The sequence below is a fragment of the Peromyscus californicus genome, unplaced genomic scaffold (assembly GCF_007827085.1).
Source record: "Peromyscus californicus insignis strain IS unplaced genomic scaffold, ASM782708v3 Scaffold_11__1_contigs__length_118956290, whole genome shotgun sequence".
NCBI lineage: Eukaryota > Metazoa > Chordata > Mammalia > Rodentia > Cricetidae > Peromyscus > Peromyscus californicus.
The window spans coordinates 60,736,565-60,760,616 of NW_026294402.1; the positions used below are offsets into that span (position 1 = coordinate 60,736,565).

Below are 24,052 nucleotides of genomic sequence, written 5' to 3' on the forward strand. Positions count from 1 at the left end.
AAGATACAATAGTATTATTTTTGACATAACGTGTATTTTTCTTCTTATTTTATTATGTGAATGTAAAAGCACTGTGTGTGGGGGGCGTGGGGGGGTATCTTCCTCTGTCATTCACCTTACTGCCTTCAGACAGACTCTCATTAAACTGGAAACTCTAGGTTCTCAAGATCCACCTCTCTCTGCTGCCCATTGCTGGGTTGCAGGCAAGCACAGCCATGCCTGGCTCCTTTTAGGTGGGTGCTTAGGATTTGAACTTGAGTCCTCATGTTTTCATAGTAAGCATTTTTTGTTAACTTCACTACCCTTTGTTTGTTTGTTTGTTTGTTTTGTTTTGTAGCCATGGCTGTCCTGGAACTCATTCTGTAGACCAGGCAGGCCTCAAACTCAAAGATCTGCCTGCCTCTGTCTCCCAAGTAGTAGCTACCACTGCCAGGCTACTACTTTTTTTTTTTAATAGGGGTAATTTTCATAGAACTCTTGGGTTGTTTATGAAAATATGATTTTAATTCTAAACAGTAATAATTCAACTATTAGGAGCAGTAATAGATCTTCAAGACTTTCAGCTACTGTAGGGTACTACAAAGCTAAAACATAGTCATTACTGAAAGCTCCAATGTTTTAAAACTTTATAACAAAGTATAAATACTTTTTTTTATACTATGTACTATAGAGGAATTTTAAGTTTGGTACTTTGATATTTTGTGGGTTCCGTTTGTTTATCTGTGGAATTTGGTATTGTCGCTGTTGTTACTTTTGAGACAGAGTTTCAGGTAGCCTGTACTGTCATTAAATTTTGTTACTGTTGCTGTTAATGATTTTCGGAGTTTTACTTAGCCAGGACTATCTTTGAACTCACCTTGCTGATTTTCCTGCCTCCATCACACAGATGCATGTGGAGGCAGAGGTGAATCTCAGGTGTCTTTTTGCAGCAGCTTTCCACAAAGCTGATCAGTGGTGGCATATGTCTTGATACCCAGCACTCAGGAGGCAGAGGCAGGCGTATCTCTGAGTTCAAAGCCAGCCTGATCTACAGAGCTAGTTCCATTATTTTTGAAACTCTGTCTCAAAAAATAACAACAAATTCAGTATAGAGTCACAGAAAAGAAAGGAAAAGTTTCTGGCCCTATTCACAGAACAAACGTAAACTATCATCTAAGCCAGAATAAAACAAATTGAATCTCTTTTCAGGGTTATTAATTTAATGTGGATGCACAAGGACCAACTCCTTCAGCCCTGTGTGTGGATCTGAGAAGAGGTCTCATTAAATTATGGGTATTTTGTGTCTAACTGGTTTCATTTAATAAGCTCTGCCTTTTCATATGCTGCCTTGAAGCTGTTTTACGGAAGGAACAGGGATAAGGGTAACGAACTCCTGGTAGGTAGTCCCACATCTCTGATTAGGTTTGTTTTTGTTCTATAGTGGTCATTCCTATTTTATCAATAAAGAAATCGAGGCATATATGTTCTGGTATTCCTATTTCTCTGGATTTACTGCCCATTGCTCTACTATTTCAAACCTTCTGTGAGTCAGTATTTTTCCCCTACCCTTGATCTTGTGAAACCATTCTTTATTTCTCTATAACAGAGATATGTTGAAATAATAGTCATTTACTTGTTAGTGATTTCAGAACATTTCTTTTCTTAGCACATTACAGTATTGGGATTGCATTGGTTTGGGCCATCAAATATATTTCTGAGTAATTTTTGATAGGCCATGAAGAATGAGATGCATATAGCTTTAAAATAAAATCTGTCATATGATACACTTCACAATGATTAAGTTTTCCATACCAGTAGAAATTTAACCACATCCTGAAACAATGACAGGAGAGAATGTATTAAGGATGGAGTTAAGTTGCATATTTGTATGTAAATTTTTTAACCAAGAGTAGAAAAGGAAGCTAGCCAGTTTAAAATTGTAATGATACTCATTTTGTTGAATGAATAATGTAATAAGAATAATGAGGAAAATGAGAATTTCACTACTCTAATATAAATTGCTTTTTCTGTTCTTCACTTTTACTTGTCTATAATTATACCAGGTTTTAGTATTTCATAATAAAAGATTTTATAATTTCATGATACAATTAAGATTTTATTATAAAGACAAAATTATTATATAGCCAAATTTTCAAAAATAGCATATTGAGAAAATTGAGGGACCTTAGGGAAATTAACACTTCACAGTAGTTATTTAGTAAATTAGGAAACATCTTAAAAGATGAAAAAAGAAAAGAATGAGAAAATGGGAATAAAGATAGGGCATAATAATTTTCAAACTTCTGCCATAATGCAGTATAACATTTATTGTGTTAAGAATAGGTACAATTTATTTCCAGTAATATAGGAAACACCTTGCAATGGTGATCTTCCTTGTGTTGGTACTTTTCTATAATGTGAGCATCTGGGAGGTGAAGGCAGGATGATAGAGTTTGAGGTCAAAGTTTTTGTTTGTTGGTTGGTTGGTTTTTCGAGACAGGGTTTCTCTATGAAACAGTCCTGGCAGTGCTGGAACTCACTTTGTAGACCAGGCTGGCCTCTAACTCTCAAGAGATCCTGTGGTGGTATTTTACTTGTATTGAAATGTGATTTTAATTGTATGTTAATAAATAAAGTTGCCCGGGGGTCAGAGCTATTAGAGCCATAGCAAGAGCGTGGCGGTGGTGGTGCACACCTTTAATTCCAGCACTTAGTAGACAGAGCTAGGTAGATCTCTGTGTGTTCAAGGATACAGCCAACATTGGAGACACACGCCTTTAATCTCAATACCAACCATAGAAGACCTGGAAGTCTCTACAGAGGCAGTCATGTGTTTGGGTTTACAACCAATGAGAAGGCAGAACAGAAAGGCTATAAAGACAAACACACAGGAAGTAGCTCCTTTTCAGAGAGCTCTTTTGGCTGAAGCAGGAAGGGTAAGGCTCTTAGTTCTGACCTCTTGGCTTTCTTCTCTGAATCGGCTGTGTGTTTCTTATTTAATAAGACGGTTGGTTATATCTACATTTGGCGCCCAACGTGGGGCTCGAACCCATGACCCTGAGATTAAGAGTCTCATGCTCTACCCACTGAGAGTGCTGGGATTAAAGGCATGTGCCACCACCACCTGGCTTTTTGTTGTTTTTTTTTAAAGGTGCTGGAGCGATGGTTCTGCGGTTAAGGGCACTTTCTGCTCTTGCAGAGGACTCAGGTTCAGTTCTCAGTACCACATGGTGACTCATACATCTGTAACTCCAGTTCCCGGGGATCTTATACCCTCTTCTGACCTCTGTAGGCACCAGACACACCCATGGTGTGCATCTATACAGGTAGACACAATACAAATAAACATAAAAAAGTATAGTTGTTGTTGTTTTGAAAGGAGCAAGCGTAAAATACTCAAATGACTGTTTAGTCACCAAGCACTTGCTTCCCCAGGGCATCTCCTGGTTCCAAATGACCTTTTAAGTTTTTAAGAGATGTGAGTGGGAGACAAGTGTGGAGGTAAATGCCTAGCTGTAGGGTGGCTAAACTAAGATTAGGAGATCACAGACAGCCTGGGCTACTCAGTGAGTTTGAAGTTAGCTGACTAGCAAGACTATATCTGGAGGGAGATACTCATAGAACTCAGAAGTCAACAAAAGGAGCCAAATATAATGTAGAGAGAAAGACCAGAGAGCAACTGCCTAAAAATTAAAATTGCTTCCAAAGGCTGAATGCCCTTTGCAAAAAACACAACCGAAAAAAACCCATACCTTTAACCCCAGCACTTGGGAGGCAGAGGCAGGTCGATCTCTGAGTTCCAGGCCAGCCTAGTCTACAGAGTGAGTACCAGGACAGTCAGGCTGTTACATAGAGAAATCCTATCTCAAACCCTTCTCCTCCCCCCAAAAAATTAGCCTAGCAAAGAGAAATGCTCAAAGAACTTTTCCCTTTTGACCTTAACTGTGACTAGAGGGAGAAGGAAGTTTGCCCTGGGCATTTATAATTGGAAATGCCCTGATTGAGATTTAAGACACTTAGCCGGGAGGTGGTGACTTGAGCCTCTAATCCCAGCACTTGATAGGCAGAGACAGGTGGATCTCTGTGAGTTTCAGACCAGCCTGGTCTACAGAGTGAGATCCAAGACAGCCAGGACTGTTACACAGGGAAGCACTGTCTCAAAAAATCAATAACAACAAAAAGATTTAGGACACTATTTGCTGTTGAAAAAAATCATAGGCTAAGACTTGTAAGTGAGTAATGTTTCAAGTGAATAATCTTGGTATTGTTTCTAGGAAAAGAGAGAGTAAATCCCAGTCTTTTTTTGCTGGAATATTCCCCTGAAAGGTCTCAAAGAATTACCAAAGATAGTATTTCAGAGAAACAGTGCTGTCTGTTTAATCGATTTTAACAGTGTTTATAATTTAAAAATTACTTAATAACTCTTAGGGTTGTAGAAAACATCATGGAAGGAATGATAATGACAATGTAACATCAAAATTTGTGGTGGTAAAGAATGTACTTAGCATATGAAAGGCCCTGGGGGCTTTTATACCCATCACCAAAACCAATAAGAAAGCAAACCAAAAAAAATGTAGACACAGGTTAGTGGTTCTTGGGCATGGCATACAGTCATGTTTTGTCAATATTTTTTGGAAAGCCTAAAAGAATATTTTTTTCATTTCCTGAGAGCAGTGGTAATTAAGAGGAACAAGGCCTCCAAAGTTGAGTACTCTCTCTGCTCTTGCTCCTCATTTAATATAACATAAATATATATTAAAGGCCCTGTGCACTTGAAAGCACATGCTATCACTTCTTTTAATTAGATGTAATTCTAGTTCTCTGATGGGACTAGCCCAGTGACTCTAAGTTTGTAGTGTACAACAGAATCCCTTGGAGAGTTTGTTAAAGTTGCACTGTCAAGACTTTCCAGTTGAACTCTTCTTGCATGGGATTCCAAAATGTTCATTTTAAACAAATTACTAGAAGTTGCTTATGCTGTTGTCCATAGGACCATGGTTTGAGAGCTTCTATACTAGAAACTCTACTCTCTTGACCATATGTTTTTGTAATTGTCAATTATTTTCCCTGCAATCTTCCCCCCCTTTTTTTGAGACAGTCTCACTGTGTAGCCCCAAACTTGTCATGTAGACCAGGTTGACCTCAAATTCACAGAGATCTGCCTACCTCTTCTGAATTAAAAGTGTGTACCACCACACCTTTAATTTTTGAAATTTTGTCTGCTGTGTATCACCGGATGAATTGGAATTCCCTATGTAGATCAAATTGGCCTCCTATCTGTGAGCAATCTTCCCCCGGCTCCCAAGTGCTGGCATTATAGGCCCAGCTTCTTTTCTTGTTTCTTTCTTTAGGTTTTTTGTTGTTTTTTTTCCCCAGAATCTCTCTATGTAGCTCTGGTTGTCTTGAAACTCACAGTGTAGACCAGGCTGGTCTTGAACTCACAGAGATCCACATGGCTCTGCCTCCAGTGCTAGGATTAAAGGTGTGTACCACCACACACAGCATTTTTTTCTTTCTTTCTTTTTTTAAATTTCATGTAGTTTTTGAAGGAAAGTCTTCCTTTGTAGTATATGACCTGGAATTCAGAGCTCAACCTGCTTCTCCCTCCCAAGTGCTGAGATTAAATCAGCCTCCTTTCTTATTTAACTCCCGCCCCGTCTCTTCTTGGCCCTGTTCTTTGTTTTTGTTTGTTTAAACTTTTATGTGTGTTGGTATTTGGCCTGTGTGTATGTCTGTATGAGGGCTTCGGATTCACTGGAACTTGAGTTAAAGACAGTTGTGAGCTGCCATGTGGGTGCTGGGAATCGAACCCAGGTCCTTTGGAAGGGCAGTCAATGCTCTTAACCACTAAGACATCTCTTCAGCCCCTTGGCACTGTTCCTAAACACCGCTTTGTTAAATATCCCTTTTCTGTAGTTACTTACTATGTTCCCTAATACTTTGTGTCCAAAAATACCATGTATCACCTTTAGGATGGCTGCTATGTAAAAAATACATACAGAGAAGAAGGTAGTAAGTATTGGTAAGAATGTGAAGAATTTAGAAGGTTTTTTTTCCTTAAATTATTTGGTTAGCATATAAGGAAATGGGTTTCACTGTTAAAGTTTTATTTATAGATGTCATTATACTTGTCTTTTATTCTCCAACTGCCCTCCCCTGTCCTTCCCCTCTTCCTCCTACTGGTTTCCCTGCAACAGTTCATCCTTTTCCTCTCATTGACTATATTGCATTGACCCCTGTTGTTTTCCCACCACCACCTACCTGTAGTCTTTTTTCTTTCATACTCCCTTCTACTTTCATGTCCTACATATATATAGGATTTAAATCCAGATTCCACGTGTAAGGAAAAAACCAAGCCATTTATGTCCTTTTGATTCTGGCTTATTTCATTTACCATGAAATCTCTAGTTCTATCCATTCTCTTGTGAATGTCATAATTTGACTTCTTTTTACAGCTGAATACAATTCAATTGTGTGTATATACCACATTTCCTTTATCCTTCTGTGTGTTGGTAGACATCTAGTCTGGTTCTATATCTCTACCTACTGTGAATAGTGCAGCAGTAAGCATGAATGTTCAAGTATCTCTGGGATGTGCTCTCTTAGAATCCTTTGCATATTTGCCCAGGATGTGTGTAGCTGGATCATATAGTAGTGTATGGTGGAGTGTTTTTGCTGTTGTGTTTTGTTTGTTTCCTGGTGGTGGTGGATGTTTTTGAGACAGAGCTTTTGTATAGCTTAGGTTGGTTTCAAAACTCACTGTGTAGCTGAGGGTGACCTTGAATTCTTGATCTTCCTGCCTCTACCTCCAAGTGCTGAGATTACAAGTATGCATGACCAAGCCTGGTATATGTAGCTCTGGGAATCCAGGCAGAGCCTTGTGTATCCAAGCAAGCACTTAACCAACTGAGCTGCATTCCTAGCATGGTTATGGGTGCTTTTCTGATTTGTTATATTCATACCCACCGTCATTATTATTGGTATTTTTACTATTAATTATGATATGTAGCCCAAACTAATTTCAAACTGATGGTCCTCCCTCAGTCTCCCAAATGCTGGGTATATACCACCATTTCTGCATATGTCAATTAAATTAAATTTTTTTCGTGTGTGTAGGGTGTGTGTGTGTGTGTGTGTGTGTGTGTGTGTGTAGCACCTACGGAGACTAGAGAGGGCATCAGGTCCCTTTGTGCTAGAGTTTCAGGTGGTTATGAACCAACAAAGGTGCATAGAGCCAAGTTTGGGTCTTTCTTTTTCAGAAATTGTATGTGATTTTAACTGCTAAGCTATCTCACCAAACACTATATATATTAAATTTTTCTTGATCTACATTTTTATTCTTAAATTATTTGTAAACATATTGATTAAGCAGCATATTTAGTGAGATATATAGTTATTGAGAGCAGGTAGTTTTTTCTAACACCAATAGGCTACTTGTGCTTAAAATAAGAAAGAAGTAAGATGTATATAAAGTATTAATTGTATGTTTTGTGTATATTGTGATTTTTGTTTCCTAATTTTCTTGTAATTAGAATAAGAAATGAAAACAACAGGATAGAATCTAGTTAATTGGAGGTGCTTGTTAAGTAAATTTCAATTAATTGAAAACAGTCAATTCAACCAAACATTTATTTGCTTGTTTGGGCACAGTACTTGGTACTAGACATACATGAGACAGACAAGAGCCTCTTCTTCCATAGAGTTGCAGAAATCTGATTTGCTAGTTGGATAAGCCACAATCGTGTGTAGTGGTAGAGGTATATGTGAAATAAGAAGAGTATTATTTATTCAGGCATCATAAATCTATCCAGTAGGTACTGTGTTAAAGCCTTATGTTGGTACTGGAGGCTCAGTAACAAGACAAGCAAAATGTGAGGCTACATTGAAATATGTAAGTGTGTGATGCATAAATGTTAATATTTCCCTTAAGCTTCTGAAATGACGTAAGTAGGTCAAGACAAGTACGCTGACCCCACCGGGCAGTGGTGGCGCACGCCTTTAATCCCAGCACTAGGGAGGCAGAGCCAGGCGGATCTCTGCAAGTTCGAGGCCAGTCTGGTCTACAGAGTGAGATCCAGGACAGGCACCAAAACTACACAGAGAAACCATGACTTGAAAAACCAAAACCAACAACAACAACAAAAAGTGAGCTGACTCTCAAAAGTCCAAGGAACTCAAGCCATGATCTAGGTTGTATGTAGGTCTGATATTAACAGAAATAGTTGAAATTTGAGTTGCTTCCATCTACTTTTTGTTTTCTTTAAAAAAAAATTATTTAAGTTAGCATACAAAGTATTTGGTTTTATTTGGCATTTCAAACATGTGTCATTATGCTTTGTTCTAATTTGTCCCTCTCCTCATCTGCCTCCTTGGGCTCCTCCCATCCTCTGGCTGATTCCCTCCCTTTTCCCGGCAGCCTTCCCCTCTCCCAGCAATATTAAGATTATAAGACAAAGAGTTGCTTATCAAAGTTTAAAGTTCAAATCCTCAATCATAAAGTAAGTGCTAATGGAAAAAACATACTGGACCTTTGGGAGATAGTTAATGATAAAGAAGTTTTAAAAGCCAACAATTATTTGAGAAAGTTGCCAGGCTCCCTGGTTAGTGGTTTTTTGTTGTTGTTGTTTTGGTTTTGTTATTTTTTTTTTTTAATTATCTCTTTTGAGATAGGGTCTTACTATGTATTCTAGCTGGCTTAGGATCCACTATGTAGCCCAAGCTGGACACAAACTTGTGTGAGGAATCTTTATTTTACTTGAGTAGGTGGGGGGAGGAACTCATCACTCAGATAAAGTTATATAGGGTTTTTTGTTTGTTTGTTTTTATAAGATTTTTTGGATCCCCTGGAGTTACAGGCTGTTGTGAGCAGCTCGACATGGGTGCTGGGAATGGAACCCAGGCCCTTTACAAGAACAGTATGTGCCCTTAACTGCTGAGCTATCTCTCCAGCCTTGAAAGTTAGTTTTTGTTATTGCTTTTAGCATAACTTGGCTTAAAGAAAGTGTTTAGGAATACAGAAAATGAAAACTGTTTCATTAGAAGAGAAACATATTTTCCTCGTAACCCACTGTTGGTCTACCCTTTTCATACATAATGTATACTGGAGTGGCACATAGAAGTATTTAAAACAGAATTTCATTTTCTTTGTAGGTTGTCTTAACTAACAATACTTAAAAAATAAACCACTGACTAGAATCTTTGTAATTTTTTCTAATTCTTCTGTAAGTATCATTAAAGAATTAAAGATAGAAAAACTGTTGTAATGGAGGAAATGATGGAACTTTGAGAACATGTTTTGGTGAAGTTTAACTATCACTTAGATACATGATTTCAGTAGTTCAAACTTGGCTACTGTCATTACTTGGGTTTTAAATTAAAAGCACTTCTTTGGGGGCTGAAGAGACCTTAGCAGTTAATATTTACTGCTTTTGCAGAAGACCCAGGTTTGGTTCCCAGCACCCACATGATGGCTCACAACTACTTGTAACTCCAATTCCAGGGGAATCCAATGTTCTTTTCTGAACTCCAAGGGCTCCTGCATGTGTGTGCACATGGTGTACATTAACTCAGGCAGGCAAAAACATAAACAAACAAAACATGTATAAGCACCTCTTTCAAGTCCACTGAAAGTGGTGTTCTTAGAAAATAGTATTCTTGTCTTCTCTGGCCTGGTGACACACATCTGTAATCCTACTTGAGTAGTGGAAGGAAGAGGTTCAAGGTCACCCTTAGCTACAGGCCAGTCTGAGCTACATGAGACCCAGCTTTAAAAGAACAAAAACAAAAGGGAAAATAATATCCTTTTGTTGTACTTTAAGCTCATGTTTAAACTGTCTATATAATCTGAAAATAAATATAAATTTCCTGGTCTATTATTATTATACTAAAGTTTTGAATGTTTGTAGATTAGTATACATTGTGCTTTACCAGAAACTTTTTGGTTTTTGGAGACAGGATTTCTCTGTGTATAGTCCTGGCTGTCCTGGATCTCGTTCTGTAGACCAGGCTGCCTCACAGAGATCCACCTGCCTCTGCCTCCTGAGTGCTGGGATTAAAGGCATGCGCCATCACCGCCCAGCTATATCAGAAACACTTTTTATTTGCTTGTTTGTTTGAGACAGGGTTTTATTGTATTACCACCCGACCATACCAGAAACTATTTATTTATTTATTTGTTTGTTTGTTTGTTTGTTTTGTCTGTCTGTCTGTATCTATCTATCTATCTATATTTTAGACAGAAATGAGACCCTGTCTCAAAAAAGAAAAGAGGAAAAGAAATTAAGCATGAGACTGGGAGTGTGGCTCAGTGATACATGCCTGCCTAGCATGATACATGCCTGCCTAACATATGGTAGGCCCTGAATTTGATCCTCAATGCTAAAGAAAGTCAATAACAAAGCATTAAAATAAGCCTTAGAAAAATTTTTTCATTGCTTGGTGTAAGTATTGGAAAATAAAGAACATTAAACAGATCATAACCACATTCTCCCACGCAAAGATTATAATTAAAACATCAGCATATTGGCTATGATGTCATAAGCATAATTAATACACTCATAAGCATTTCATTTGTATTTTTAATTTATTTTGTCTCTGTGGTATTTTCTCCATTTCTTTCTTACCTTTTCTACTCAGAGTCTTCCTTTGTTTTTCTTTGTTGACTCTTTCTCTGTCCCGTTCTATGTGGCAAATTCTAAGCACCCAGATAGTTTCCACCAGACTGTCATGGATGGACTAAAGCTGATCATTCTTTGTAGCATCATCTCTGAGAAATGAAATCATTTCAGTGACAATATTTAAGATATATCTTGAGCTTGACATAGTAGTGATACTGTAATTCCACTTTCTTGGGAGACTGAAGCAGGAGGCTCCCTTGAAAGCAGTTCAGAACCAGCCTAAACAACATAGTGAGACTTCATCTCTTAAAAAAATTGTTTACAGCAAGCTTTCTTGTCGGACTATCTTTGGATCGCCAGCCCCCAAATAATGACACAGAGACTTATTAATTAAGAAGTTTTGGCCTTTAGCTTACTTAGGCTTCTCCTCAACTCATTATATAACTCAAATTAACCTGTTTCTATTAATCTACATTCTGCTTCGTGGCTTGGTACTTCTGCTCTGTACCATATGTCCAACTTCTTCAGTGTCCTGGCGTCTCTCTGGTGTAATACAGATTCCTTCTCCTCTTCCTCTCTCTCCCCAGAAATCCTGCCTATTTCTTCTGCCTAACTATTGGCCATTCAGTTCTTTATTAAACTAATCACAGCAATACATCTTCACACAGTGTAAACAAATATTCCGCAACATTTATTTCCATGTATGTATGTATGGGTGTGCATCACAGTCCACATGTTGATATTGTAGGATAACTTGACTACTTGTAGAAGTCACATCTCCTTCTGCCTTGTGCATTCTAGGAACTGGATTCAGGCCATGTACTAACCAAGGCAAAACACAGCTAAGCATCTATCACAGCTTGTCCTAGTAGCTCTGATCTGATAGAGAGGGTGACTCAGAAGAAATTCTCTAAATTTTCAACTTCGAAACAACCTCCCATATTAGCTGCTTTTCTTCTTTCTTTTAAACAGTGTTTAAAACTTAAATTTATTTGCTTGTGTGTGTGTGTGTGTGTGTGTGTGTGTGTGTGTGTGTGTGTGTGTGTGTGTGTGTATAGTGTAGAGAGAGGCATGCTAATATGGAAGTCAGAGGACAGTTTGTATGAGTCAATTCTCTCCTTCCACCATGTGGGTTCCAGGGTTTGAACTCCAGTTGTCAGGGTTGGTATCGAGCACCTTTACCTGCTGAGACATCTTGCCAGACACAGTGGCAGAGATTTTTTTGCTCATCAAGACCAAGGCCCTGGATTCCATCCTTGGTGTTAAAAAATAAATAAAATAAAAATCTTGGGTACACATACATGCACACCTTTCCTTTTGCTGTCCTTGTCTTAAACCACAGTAAAACTGCCGGATGTGGTGGGCACGCTTTTAATCCCAGCACTCAGGAGTCAGAGATAGTGAATCTCTGTGAGTTTGAGGCCAGCCTGGTCTATATAGTGAGTTCCAGGGTAGCCAGGGGTTGGTAAAGAGACCCTGTCTCAAAAAGCTAAAATTGATTAATTAAACCACAGCAAGACCAAAAAAATTGAGATACAGAGATTTTCATTCACATTGAAAGGGCTCAAAATATGATATTGTATGATGTACATGATGTAAGCAGGCCCTTTGGGATCCAGCATATTTGATTTTCAAGGTTTGTTTTTGTTTTTTGTTTTTCCTGCCATTTCATAGCCATGTCCTGTCAGACAACTTAATCTCTAAACTTTCTGTCATGTGTAAGAAAAATAGTGCTTCTCATAGAATAGTTTAGTCTCACCTTATTGTATAGTACTTGGTATTCAGTAGGCACTCAAACAGTGTTTTTATAAACTCTAAAAGCTGAGAGATGTGGATTAAACGCTAGGGTTTATAGTAGTTGCAGGTAGTTATAATCATGGAGCTTTCAAACCCATTATTTAAAGTAGCTGTGGGTTTGGGGAGTGGGGCTCAATGTGTTTGCTTAACATGCATGCAGCCCTTGCTGGGTTCCATCCCCAGAATTGCCCAGAAGCAAAATCAATAATAACAATACAACTGCATAACATTTAAAGTAGTTGTGGACCCAGTTATCTACAATTTTAATTTGTTGTAGAAATTAAATTTATCTCTTATGATGCTGGGGCTGCAGAGTTTTTATTGGTAAGCCATTAAGTGTGAGAATAGTGCAGTGTTAATAGATGATAGGACAGATCGCTTGGTTTTTAGGTTAGAGCTGTCTACTCATACTTCCCTCAGTTGATACAATATAGAGTGAGTTTTACTGAAAATATTGAAATGTGCTGATCATATATATTTGTAAAAGTTCAAATAGAAGCCTGCTGTGCTGTTTCTGAGAGAGAACGTACCAGAAAGGTGAAATGTGATTGAAGACCACTTCATGATGCTCCATTCTTTTTTTTTTTTTTTTAACAATTAAGGTGATGCTCCATTCTTATTAAAATAAACTTTTTTTTAAAGATTTATTTATTTATTATGTATACAGTATTCTGCCTGCATGTGTCCCTGCAGGCCAGAAGAGGGCACCAGATCTCATTACAGATGGTTGTGAGCCACCATGTGGTTGCTGGGAATTGAACTCAGGACCTCTGGAAGAGCAGTCGGTGCTCTTAACCACTGAGCCGTCTCTCCAGCCCCCTAAAATAAACTTTTATTTGTTCTGTTACTACTTAATTATAAAAGATGCTTACAGAAAAAAAATAGTGCCTTTGAGGGGCTGGAGAGATAGCTCAGCAGTTAGGAGCAATGGCTGCTCTTTCAGAGGACCCGGGTTCAATTCTCAGCACCCACATGGCAGCTCACAACTGTCTGTAACTCCAGTTCCAGGAAACCTAGCACTGTGGGTAAAATAAATGCACATAAAATAAAGTTAAATTAAAAAAAAAAAAAGAGCACTTGCTGCTTTGCTAGTTCAGTTCCCATGTCAGGCAGCTCACAAGTGGACTTCCATGGATATGCACATATTTGGCATACATTCATACACACACACACACACACACACACACACACACACACACACACACACACACACACGCAAGCCAATAAACACAAATCATGTTTTTAAAAAAGATGCTCCATTCTTATTAAAATAAACTTTTATTTCTTCTGTTACTACTTAGTTATAAAAGATGGTTACAGGAAAAAAAAAATAGTGTTCACTGTTCCTAAGTACTAAAAACATTGAAAGGCCCAAAGAGTCCTTCCTTCAGTCCTACATCAGTTCTTGTGGTGCAGGTGCTTTTGTGGGTGCAAAAGTTACCACCATCCCCAGCATACACTACAACGCAGTGTTCTACATACAACAAATTTTATTTCTGTTTTAATTCAACAGCATTGTGGTAACAAAAATATACATGTACTTACACATCAAAATATATCTTACTTTTCTGAATTTCTCTGTCAAAAACATTATAATTAAGGTGAGCAAGGTACTTCTGAGCTGGGAGTGGTACCCTAGACTGTAATCTAGCCCTTGGATGGAGAGAGGTCCTAGGCTTAGGAGCTCCAGGTCATCTTCAGCTCTCTAACAAGTTCCAGACCAGTCTGAGCTATGTGGGGCTCTGAGGTTTGTTTGTTTGTTTGTTTGTTTTTATTTTTTTAAATCAAAATAATAAAAGCAAGGCACTTTTTAAGTAAGATATATTTTGTGAATCTCAAACTTGATATTTTTTTTCTTTGATACAGGATCTCACTGTGTATCCCAGGCAGGCCTCAAGCTTTTAAAGTTCCTGCCTTAGCCTTCTGAGAGCTGGAACTACAGGTGTGCAGCACATTAGGCTTCCATCTTTGCTTGTGGCTTTAAAAGCAACACTTTACTTTTTTTTAATTTTTGTTATTTCTGGGCAGTGGTGGCACATGCCTTTAACCTCAGCGCTTGGGAGGCAAAGCCAGGCAGATCTCTTAGTTCAGAGCCAGCCTGGTCTACAGAGTGGGTTCCAGGACAACCAGGACTGCACAGAGAAATCTGTCTCCAACCCCTCCCCTCCCCCAAAAAAAGGAAAAGAAAAGAAAAAAGGGAGAATAAAACATTTTATTATTTCTTTTTTGCATGTGTGTGTTTATGTGTGCGGGTACCATGTTTGTACGGGTGTGTTCACCTACACACGAGAGTCTGGAGGTCAGGAAAAGGAAGACTTGAACTTGCAGTCTTGCTGCCTTTGCCTCAGCATTTTGAGTGTTGGAGTTACAGATGTTTACAACCACACTCAGCACAAGCCTGTAGATTCTAAAGTGGCTCAACTGCTTTTGCAAAAGAAGAGAAATATAACATATTTATTTCTAATGTTCTTAGGACTTCTCATTTAATGTAGGTAACATTTTATTAGTTAAAAGGTATGTATAATTTGACACAGTCAAATGTGACGAAATTTATAAAGTTTATATAGTTTCATGGAACAATTAAATCTGGATGCATCTGTATTTATGCAAAGTAAATAGTTCTCCAGGAAAGATGATGTTAAAAATAACAAAACTACAGAGAAACCCTGTCTCAAATATATATATATATATATATATATATATATATATATATATATATATATATATGCCTATTGATCCTCTAACTGCTTGACTACCCTTTGTGTGTGTGTGTGTGTGTGTGTGTGTGTGTGTGTTGCTGCTGCTGCTGCTGCTGTTTTTTTGAAACAGGGTCTGGCTGTCCTGGAACTCACTATGTAGACAAGGTGGCTCTTGATCACACCTGGCCCATAACTGTTTTTTAAGATACTGGATTAACTAATAGCAATTCTAAAGTAAAAGTAGCAAAGAAAACCTAATTGGGGTATGAAAATCAGATTACTTACCACAAGTTTCAAGACATCTTTATGTTACAGTGGAATTTAGAAAGAAAATCATTTGCAAATATTCTTTCCAAGGCCACCACACACTGTTAAGACCTTATGCAATTTGGCAATCCCTACTGATGTATCACGGGAAGAAAAAAATAATTAGGTACTAGATTCAGTTATGGTGCAGCCCCAACAGTAGAGCCATCAAGTAAACTAATATTTACTCATATTAACTTGTGATTTTTTAGTTTTGAGACAGCATTTCACTACGTACCTGACGGGTCTGGAGCTTGCTATATATATAGACCAGGCTCACTGGTCTGCCCATTGCTACCCAAGCACCGTAATCAAATGCATGTGCTACCATGCCCAGCTGTAAATTTTATTACATAACTACATATTTTTCCTCTTCTTTATTAAAATCTCCCAATATTATAGTACACTTACTTTACATTGACAAAGTCACCACCATATTTATGTTGATAAGATTTAGGAGATTTAAAGGTGAGGTCCAAAGGCGACTGGACATATGTTCAGTGCTTAAGAGTACTTGTTGCTCTTCTAGAGGGTCTGAGTTTGTTTTCCAGCACCTACATGGTTGTTCACTGCTGTCTCTAACTCCATTCTTGGAAATCTGACACCCTCTTCTGGCCTCTGCAGGCACCAGGCACACACACACAGTGCACATCTATATACCCAGGCACAATACTCACTCAAAATAAAAATAAATTTTTGTCCTAAATTTTGTGTTTATTGGTGTTTTGCCTGCATATATATCTGCATGAGGGTGTCAGAAGCCCTGGAACTGGAGTTACAGACAGGTATGAGCTGCCATGTGGGTGCTGGGAATTGGACCTGGGTCCCCTGGAAAAGCAGCCAGTGCTCTTAACCTCTGAGCATCTCTCCAGCCTCAAAATAAATATTTTTTAAAGCCAAGAGAAAGGAAGAACATTGACATCAAATCTTTCCCTAGCCTAAACTTAAGATGAGTAAACCAACTAGAAAAGCTGTTTAACCAGGCAAATAAATTCAAGAATTGGGTAGGAGGTGCACACCTGTATTCTTAGTACTCAGGAGGCTGTGGCAGGAGGATTGCTGTGAGTTTGAGAATAGTGGCCCACACCTTTAATCCTAGCACTTGGGAGGCAGAGGCAGATCTCTGTGAGTTTGAGGCCACAGACAGTAGAAATAGAGTACTATGACAGCTGAGGATATGTAGAGAATACACTGTTTCAGTGGTACAGTGCTTGACTAGCCTGCACAAAAGTTCTTGGTTCAATGTTCAGTTCCAGAGTCTTTAATGGGCCGATGAAATGGCTCAGCAGGTAAAATCACCTGCCTTCCAAGCCTGGCCACCTCAGTTCAATACCCAGAAACAATGTTAAAGTAAATGGAGAGAACCGACTTCATGAAGTTGTCCTGTGACCTCCACACATACATGCTTGGGATGGTACCCCACACACATACGTCATCTATACACATGCAATAATAATAAATTTCAAAGGCTTCAATAAAAGCCATTTGCACTAACTGTGAGGTAAGGTATAATGTACTTGAAATTTCTGCATTTGAAAGTTACCTCTATGCTAGGAATGACATTTATTGTTTTTTGGGTGTGTGTGTGTGTGTGTGTGTGTGTGTGTGTGTGTGTGTGGTGTGTGTATGCATTTTGGAGACAGAGTCTCATTAAACCTGGGCTGGACTCCCAACTCATTGTCTCACTGAGGGAAACTGAACTTCTGATCCTCCTACTCACACCTACCAAGTGCTGGGATTACAGGTGTCTACCACCGCACCCACTTATTATTCAGTTTATGGGGTTGAACAGGGTCTCTTGTATGCTAGAAAAATACTCTACCTATTGAGCTACACCTCTCCTCTTGTCCTTTATATAGATGGATCATATAGTATGTGAGATGTTTCTCAATAAATCAATTTTTTTAAAGATAGAAATTTAACCCCTTAAAGAAATTTTGCCATAAAAGGAGTATATTTTAAATATGCTACTCAAATAATGGGGCATGTTCAGTGTGAGAAATAGAAGAAACTAAGTTGCTCAAGGGAGGGAGGATTTTCTTGCCCAGCAAAAGCTTTGTGAATGTGTTTTAAAAACATTCTATATGTGTTTGTTTTTGTTTGTTTCAGGAGGACAGGTGTGAGGCCAGTGCTCTTTTGACTCAATGGGACTGAATGGGTGAGTAAATGGTGGGCAAGAACCCTTTGTTAGTGTAGCAGAAGGAAGAGAGCTCAAGCTTTGCATTCTTCTGGCTAGATTGGACTAGCTGAGGCAGTAGTGACCATGTCTTCTCTGTTCCCAGTGTCCTCTATGAAAAGCAATAATTACTCTTTGAGAAAGCAGGCACATTGAGGTTGAACCTGCTCAAGAGGTGATACAGTACCCAGAGCTAATCATCTTTAAAAAAATCTAAATGCCTCTTACAAGTTGATATCCTTTTAAGTATATATGTCACTCCCTGCTTAAAAGGCCTCTTACTGCTTTCAGTGACCTTTAAAAAAGTACTGAATAATGGACTCCTGCTACCTCTTCACCTTTCTGACTATGATGCCCTGCCTTGTTGGTCTCCTTTTGCCAAAAGCCTTTCATCTCTAGGTTGGTATTGCCTGTATCTGGATACTCTGGCTGTAGTTCACTATTAAAAGTGGTAACTTAGTGAGGCTGAATAAAGAAAGTCCTTAGCATCATTATCTGATCCTTAGACCTTGTGCTGGAGATCAGACGCAAGGCTTTGTGTATGCTAGGCAGACCCTCTGTACTGAGCTGTAGTAGTTCCAGCATCTATCTGAAATTCAGTCTTCAAATTTAAATTCATTATTTCTGCAACTCGTCTAATTTACACCATGATCTCAGCATTTGTTGTTCTTTTATATGTGTGCTCGTTTATGATGTCCCTTCTATATTCTAAGCTGTAAGAACAGAACCAACTGTAAATGTTGAGTTCACTGTTCCTGCTAACAGTGACTATCCCAGTTTTAGAAGGAACTTTGTAAATATTTGTTAGTTTAATTAAGAATGCTTTGAATAGGGCAGGAGAGATGGCTCAGTGGTTAAGAACGTGCACTGCTCTTTCAGAGGACCTGAGTTTAGTTCTCAGCACCCTTGTACGGCAGCTCACAAGCACCTGTAACTTCACCTCCAGGGGATCTAACACCCTCTTTGACCTCCACAGGCAACTGAATGCACATGAGCAAACCCCCACACAGATACATATTATTTTTTTCCTTTTGGTTTTTCAAGACAGGGATTCTCTTTGCCTGGAGATGAAGATGATAAAACACATTTCCTAGCACGCTTGAGGCCTACAGTTTAACTCTAAGCATTCTAAAAAAGCAAAAAAGAAGGGCTAGAAAGTATTCTTGGTTTAACTTCAAATGTGTGTGACTTACTATGACAGGACAAAGATTCAGTTGGTTTGAGGAGATGAAATTAAAACTGCAGTTATTGAGTGTTGAAGACAGGAGTAGAAGCAGAGCACTTGGTGTATGTGTAGGACTTGTGGGAGAGAGGATGATAGATAGGAAATGATGACCAGGAGATGAGTATCACAGCATGTCTTTGTAATGAAAAAGTTCTCAGAAGAGGATGGAGGTAGTTATGGTGACAGAGGGAGTTCAGTGAAGCTTACTAAGTCATTTGCCTTAGGCTCCTCATTGAGATGAGAAGGTAAGTTCTATAGACCTGTTTTGCTAGTTTGGTAGTAGAAAACTAGGGAATTTTCATCTTACAATTAAAAAATATGGCTCTGTGTGTGGTGTATGTCCAGGTGGGGCACATGTGCATGTTTACACATGTTCCCATGTGTTTGAAGGCATGAGTCTGACATCATGAATCTCCCTTGATTGCTGTTCTCTGAATTCATTGAGGCAGGATCTCTGAATTGAACCTAGATCTCTCCTTTCTGGCTAGTCCAGTTATCCAGTTTACACTCAGGATCCCCGTCTTCAGGCCTTCCAAGCATTGGAATTAAGAGTGGGCTGCTTATGCTTACTTGCTATGTACGTGGTGCTAGGAATCAGGACTCCTATCTCCATTCTTTTGGAGCAAGCACTTTATCTACTGACCCATATTCCCAGCCTTCTCATCTTAGAATTTGTTTTCTTTTACTTTTCTAATTTTTTTTAGATTTATTTATTTATTATGTATACAGTGTTCTGCCTGCATGTGTGCCTGCATGCCAGAAGAGGGCACCAGATCTCATTGTAGATGGTTGTGAGCCACCATGTGGTTGCTGGGAATTGAACTCAGGACCTCTGGAAGAGCAGCCGGTGCTCTTAACCTCTGAGCCATCTCTCCAGTTCCAGAATTTGTTTTTTGTAGTAGTAGTTGTTGTTGTTGTTTTGTTTTGTTGTTTTGTTTTTGGTTTTTTCAAGATAGGGTTTCTCTGTGTGGCTCTTGAGCCTGTTCTGGAACTCGCTCTGTAAACCAGGCTGGCTTCGAACTTACTGAGATCTTCCTGCCTCTGCTTCCCGAATGCTGGGATTAAAGGTGTGTGCCACCACCACTCGGCCCAGAATTTGTTTTTTATTAACTAACAAGATTAAAAAGTGGATCTCTGTGAGTTTGAGGCTAGCCTGGTCTACAGAGTAAGTTCCAGGACAACCAGGACTGTTACACAGAGAAACCCTGTCTCAAAAAAAAGCAAAACAAAACAAAACAAAAAATTTTTTCTTAAAAATATTTGTGTGCTCAATCTTGAGATACACACACACACACACACACACACACACACATGCACACACTTGTGTGCTCGCATACACAGATGAGCAGGTATGTGTGGAGGCTGGAAGAATTTGTTGGATTCCCTAGAGCTGGAGTTAGAGGTAGTTATGTGTTAATCAGTGTGAATGCTGGGAGTAAAACTCAAGTCTGTTGGCACAGCTTGCAAGATCTCTCAACCCTGAGCTATCTCTCCAGCCCTCTGAACTATCTCTCTAGCCCAGGGCAAAAGTTTCCATTGCTGAAAGGCTGCTAGGTGCCAAGCAGCCCAGGTGGGCGGGCGGGCAGGCTGGCGATGAACAGGTTTGTGGTGGAGAAATGGGAGAGAAGGAGACGTGAGAGCAATTTGTGCACCTTGGAGAGAAGCAGAACCAAAGATGCAATGGCGGTGAGGAACAGACTGAGAAGAGTGGCCTGTGCTGTCACCAAGGACCATGCCTGGGTCCATAGCTCTACTCCAACCAGGGTCTGTGTTGATGTCCATGGCCTGTGTTGCCACCAAAAGCCCTGCATCCGGATGCTTGAGGTCTGGGCTGCCACCTGAGGCCACTCAGGGCCATGGTCACAGCTTGAGCTGCAGCCAAGGGCCATGTCTAGTTCCATGGCCCTACTGCAACCAGGGTTGGTGTTGATGTCTGTAGCCCATGTTACCACTGAGGGCCATACAGATGCTCGAGGTCTGGGCCACCACCTGAGGCTGTGTTGATGTCTGAGAACCATGCCACCACTGCTGGGGGCCATACTGATCCGAGTGGCCTGCACTGCCACCCAGGGCTATAGTGATGTGCAGGCCTGAGCTGCAGTCAAGGCCATATCTAATAGGTTCATGGTCCTACTACAGCCAGGGTCAGTGTTACCACTGGGGACCATCAGAGAGGGAGCCCCAGTAGCCTGGGCACTGGAGAGCTGGTCTGGCCCCTCACTAGCTACCTCAGCAGGAGAGCTGCCTCCCCAAACTGGCCCCAGTGTTGTGGGCACAGGAGAGCTGTCCCCAACCCTTGACGGTCCTGGGAAAACTGAGGCCCAACACCACCGGCCTCTGCAATGGTAGAGCTGACGCTACCCCTCACCATATGTTGGGGAGAACTGGCCCTGATAGCTTGGGCACAGGAGAGATGGCCTTGACCCTCACCTGGGAGGGTGGTCCCAGTGGAGGCCCGGACTGACTAACTTAGCTACCACCCAGGCCCACATCCAGGACTTTGAATTGGCCTACCCCAACATCTACCCCATCTATGACCTGCTGGAGCCCCTGAAGGAACCGGTCCTGTAGAACCATAGCCCCTGGCTCTCCATGACTAGGGGTAACAGCAGGATGTCCTTGGTGAGGCAGAAGCCAGAGGCCTTGAATCAGACCTACAGCTCACTGCAATGAACATTTGCAAGTAAAGCTGCTTGGACGAAAGAGTGACTGTGTGATACACCGCAGCTCCCAAGGCCTCTGTGACAAATGAGTATGTGATGGAGAGCGGAGCAAGACGGAGGAGTGAAATGGTGTGTTTTGTTTTAATTATTTTTATTGTTTTTATTTTTTCCTCCCCTTTTTTGGGGGAAGAGGCTACAAAGCTGGAAGGCAGACATGAAAAAACTGGGAAATAAGTGGGATTGGGGGGCATGATGTGAAATTCCCAAAGAATCAATAAAAAAAATGTTTTAAAAAATTTTTCTTTCCTGAATTAGTACATGCTTGCTTAAGATTATTTATAAAAAAATTAAAAAGTAAAATAAATAAATAAATAAGTTATTCGTTTATTTTAAAAAGATTATTTATAATGAAGCCAGGGCATGATGGCTCACATTTGTAATCCTAGTACTAGAGAGGCCAAGGGCAAGGGGAGTTGCTGTGGGTCCCTAGTCAGTCTGTGCTATACAATGAGTTCTAGGGCAGGCTGGGCTACTAATGAGACCCTGTGTTAAAAAATAAAATTACAATTTTTAATTAAAAAATAAAATTAAAATTTTTAACTAAAAAATAAAATTAAAATTTTTAGTTAAAAATTTTAAATTTAACTTAACATATTTTATGTGTATGAGTGTTTTGGGTGTATACACACCTAGAGGCCAAAAGGAGTCAGAGCCTCAGGAATTAGAGTTACAAATGATTGTGAGCTGCCATGTGGGTACTGGGAATTGAACCTGGGCCCTCTGGAAGAACAGTCAATTCTCTTAACCATTGAGCCATCTCTCCAGCTCCTAATTTTTTTTTAAATGAAATAAAACAAAATTTTTTTAAATTGTGGGAGTGGTGGCACACAACTTTAGTGCTAGCACTTGGGAGGCAGAGGCAGGCAGATCTCTGAGTTTGAGGCCGGCTTGCTCTGCATAGTGAGTTCCAGAATGGCCAGAGCTCCGTAGACCTGTTTCAAAAAGGAAAACAGTTGTATAAGGGGTATGCATATTTACACATGTGTAGAGTGTGCATGTGGAGGACAAAGGACAGTGTTAGGTGTCTTTCCCCCACCCCACCCCCCTTTTTTTTCTGAGATGAGAGTCTGTCACTGAGCCTGAAGCTTACCATTTTAGCCTGCAGGTAGGTGTTCAGGATCCTCCTGTCTTTAACTTCCCACTACTGTCCAGCTTTTGCCATGGTTGGGGAATCGAGCTCAGGCTCCCATGCTTACACAACAGGAACTTTACCCACTGAAGCATCTTCCCAGTTGCAAATAGAAAAATTTAGATCCATTCTTTTTCTTGTAACCCTGTTCTTTTGCAATCAGTTGTTTGTTTTCTGATGTAACTTAGACTTCTAAGAACATGAAGACATTCCACAGAAGGGTGTTTGCAAAAGGATTCAATATTTTTTTTGGTTTTGCTTTTTAGTGGGACCATAACTATACATTTTATTCTTCAACAAGCATTTTTGCCTAGTATGTTTGGTGCTTTTTCAAAATCTACCCTCCCCTTTCAAAAATTGTAATGTTCTACAGACAAGATATATTTGAATTTATTCTCAACATCATAGAAATTGTAATTCATTCCTTCCCTCCCTCCCTCCTTCCTTCCTTCCTTCCCCTCCCTCCCTCCCTCCCTCCCTCCCTCCCTCCCTCCTTCCTTCCTTCCTTCCTTCCTTCCTTCCTTCCTTCCTCTCTTCCTTTCTTCCTCTCTGTACTGTTTTTACTTTCTAGATAGCTGTTTATGTCAACTTGACACAAGCTAGTCATTTTGGAAGAGGGAGCCTCAATTGAAAAAATACCTCCAGCAGGTTGGCCAGTGGGCAACCCTGTGAAGTATTTTCTTGATTGATGATTGATGTGGGAGGGCCCAAATCACTGTTGACAAGGCCACCTTGAGCTGGTGGTCCTGGGTTCTGTAAGAAAGTAGGCTGAGCAGGCCCTGAGGAGAATGCCAATAAGCAGAACTCCTCTATGGATTCTGCTCCAGTTTCTGCTTCTAGGTTCCTGCCCTGGCTTCCCTCAGTGATGGATTTATATATAAGCTGTAAGATGAAATAAACCCTTTCCTTCCCAAGTTGCTTTTGGTCATGTTATTTTACCACAACATTAGAAACCCTAAGACAGTGTCTCATTTTATACCAGAGACCACAGAATTGAGACCCCACACCTTTAAATCCCAGCACATGCAATGGCAGATAGAACTCTGAGTTCACAGCCAGCCTTTTCTACATAGTGAATCCCAGACCAGCCAGGGCTACACTGAGATCCTGTCTCAGAAAACTGAAAAAAATAAAATAAACTTTTAAAAGGAGAGATGGCTCAGTGGTTAAGGGCTTTTGCTGCTCTTGCAGATTTGAGTTCAGTTCCTAGCACCCACATCAAGTGACTCACAGCTATCTATAACCCAGTTCAAAGGGATCTAACACCCTGCTCTGGCCTCTAAGTACATCTACACCAAAGGCATTCACTCACACAGACACACATGTACACATGCAGCTATGTCTATGATCCATTTTTGAGCTGCACTTTTGGGTTTTTTGCTTGGTTGGTTTTGGTATTTTT

General features: G+C 39.9%; 1 protein-coding gene across 6 annotated transcripts in view; it reads left to right on the top strand.

Moving 5' to 3' along the window:
* Csnk1g1 (casein kinase 1 gamma 1) overlaps positions 1-24,052 on the top strand; it is a 151,082-nt gene that overhangs the window by 17,122 nt on the left and 109,908 nt on the right. For 4 of the 6 annotated variants that reach the window (XM_052712753.1, XM_052712760.1, XM_052712723.1 and 1 more), the window contains exon 2: positions 17,507-17,555. The exons of 1 other annotated variant lie outside the window; for it this stretch is intronic. The gene's annotated coding sequence lies outside the window, so the exon portion shown is untranslated. Of the gene's footprint in view, positions 1-3,130; positions 3,306-17,506; positions 17,556-24,052 lie in introns of all 6 variants that reach the window. One more of the 6 variants, XM_052712738.1, reaches the window with a different exon arrangement.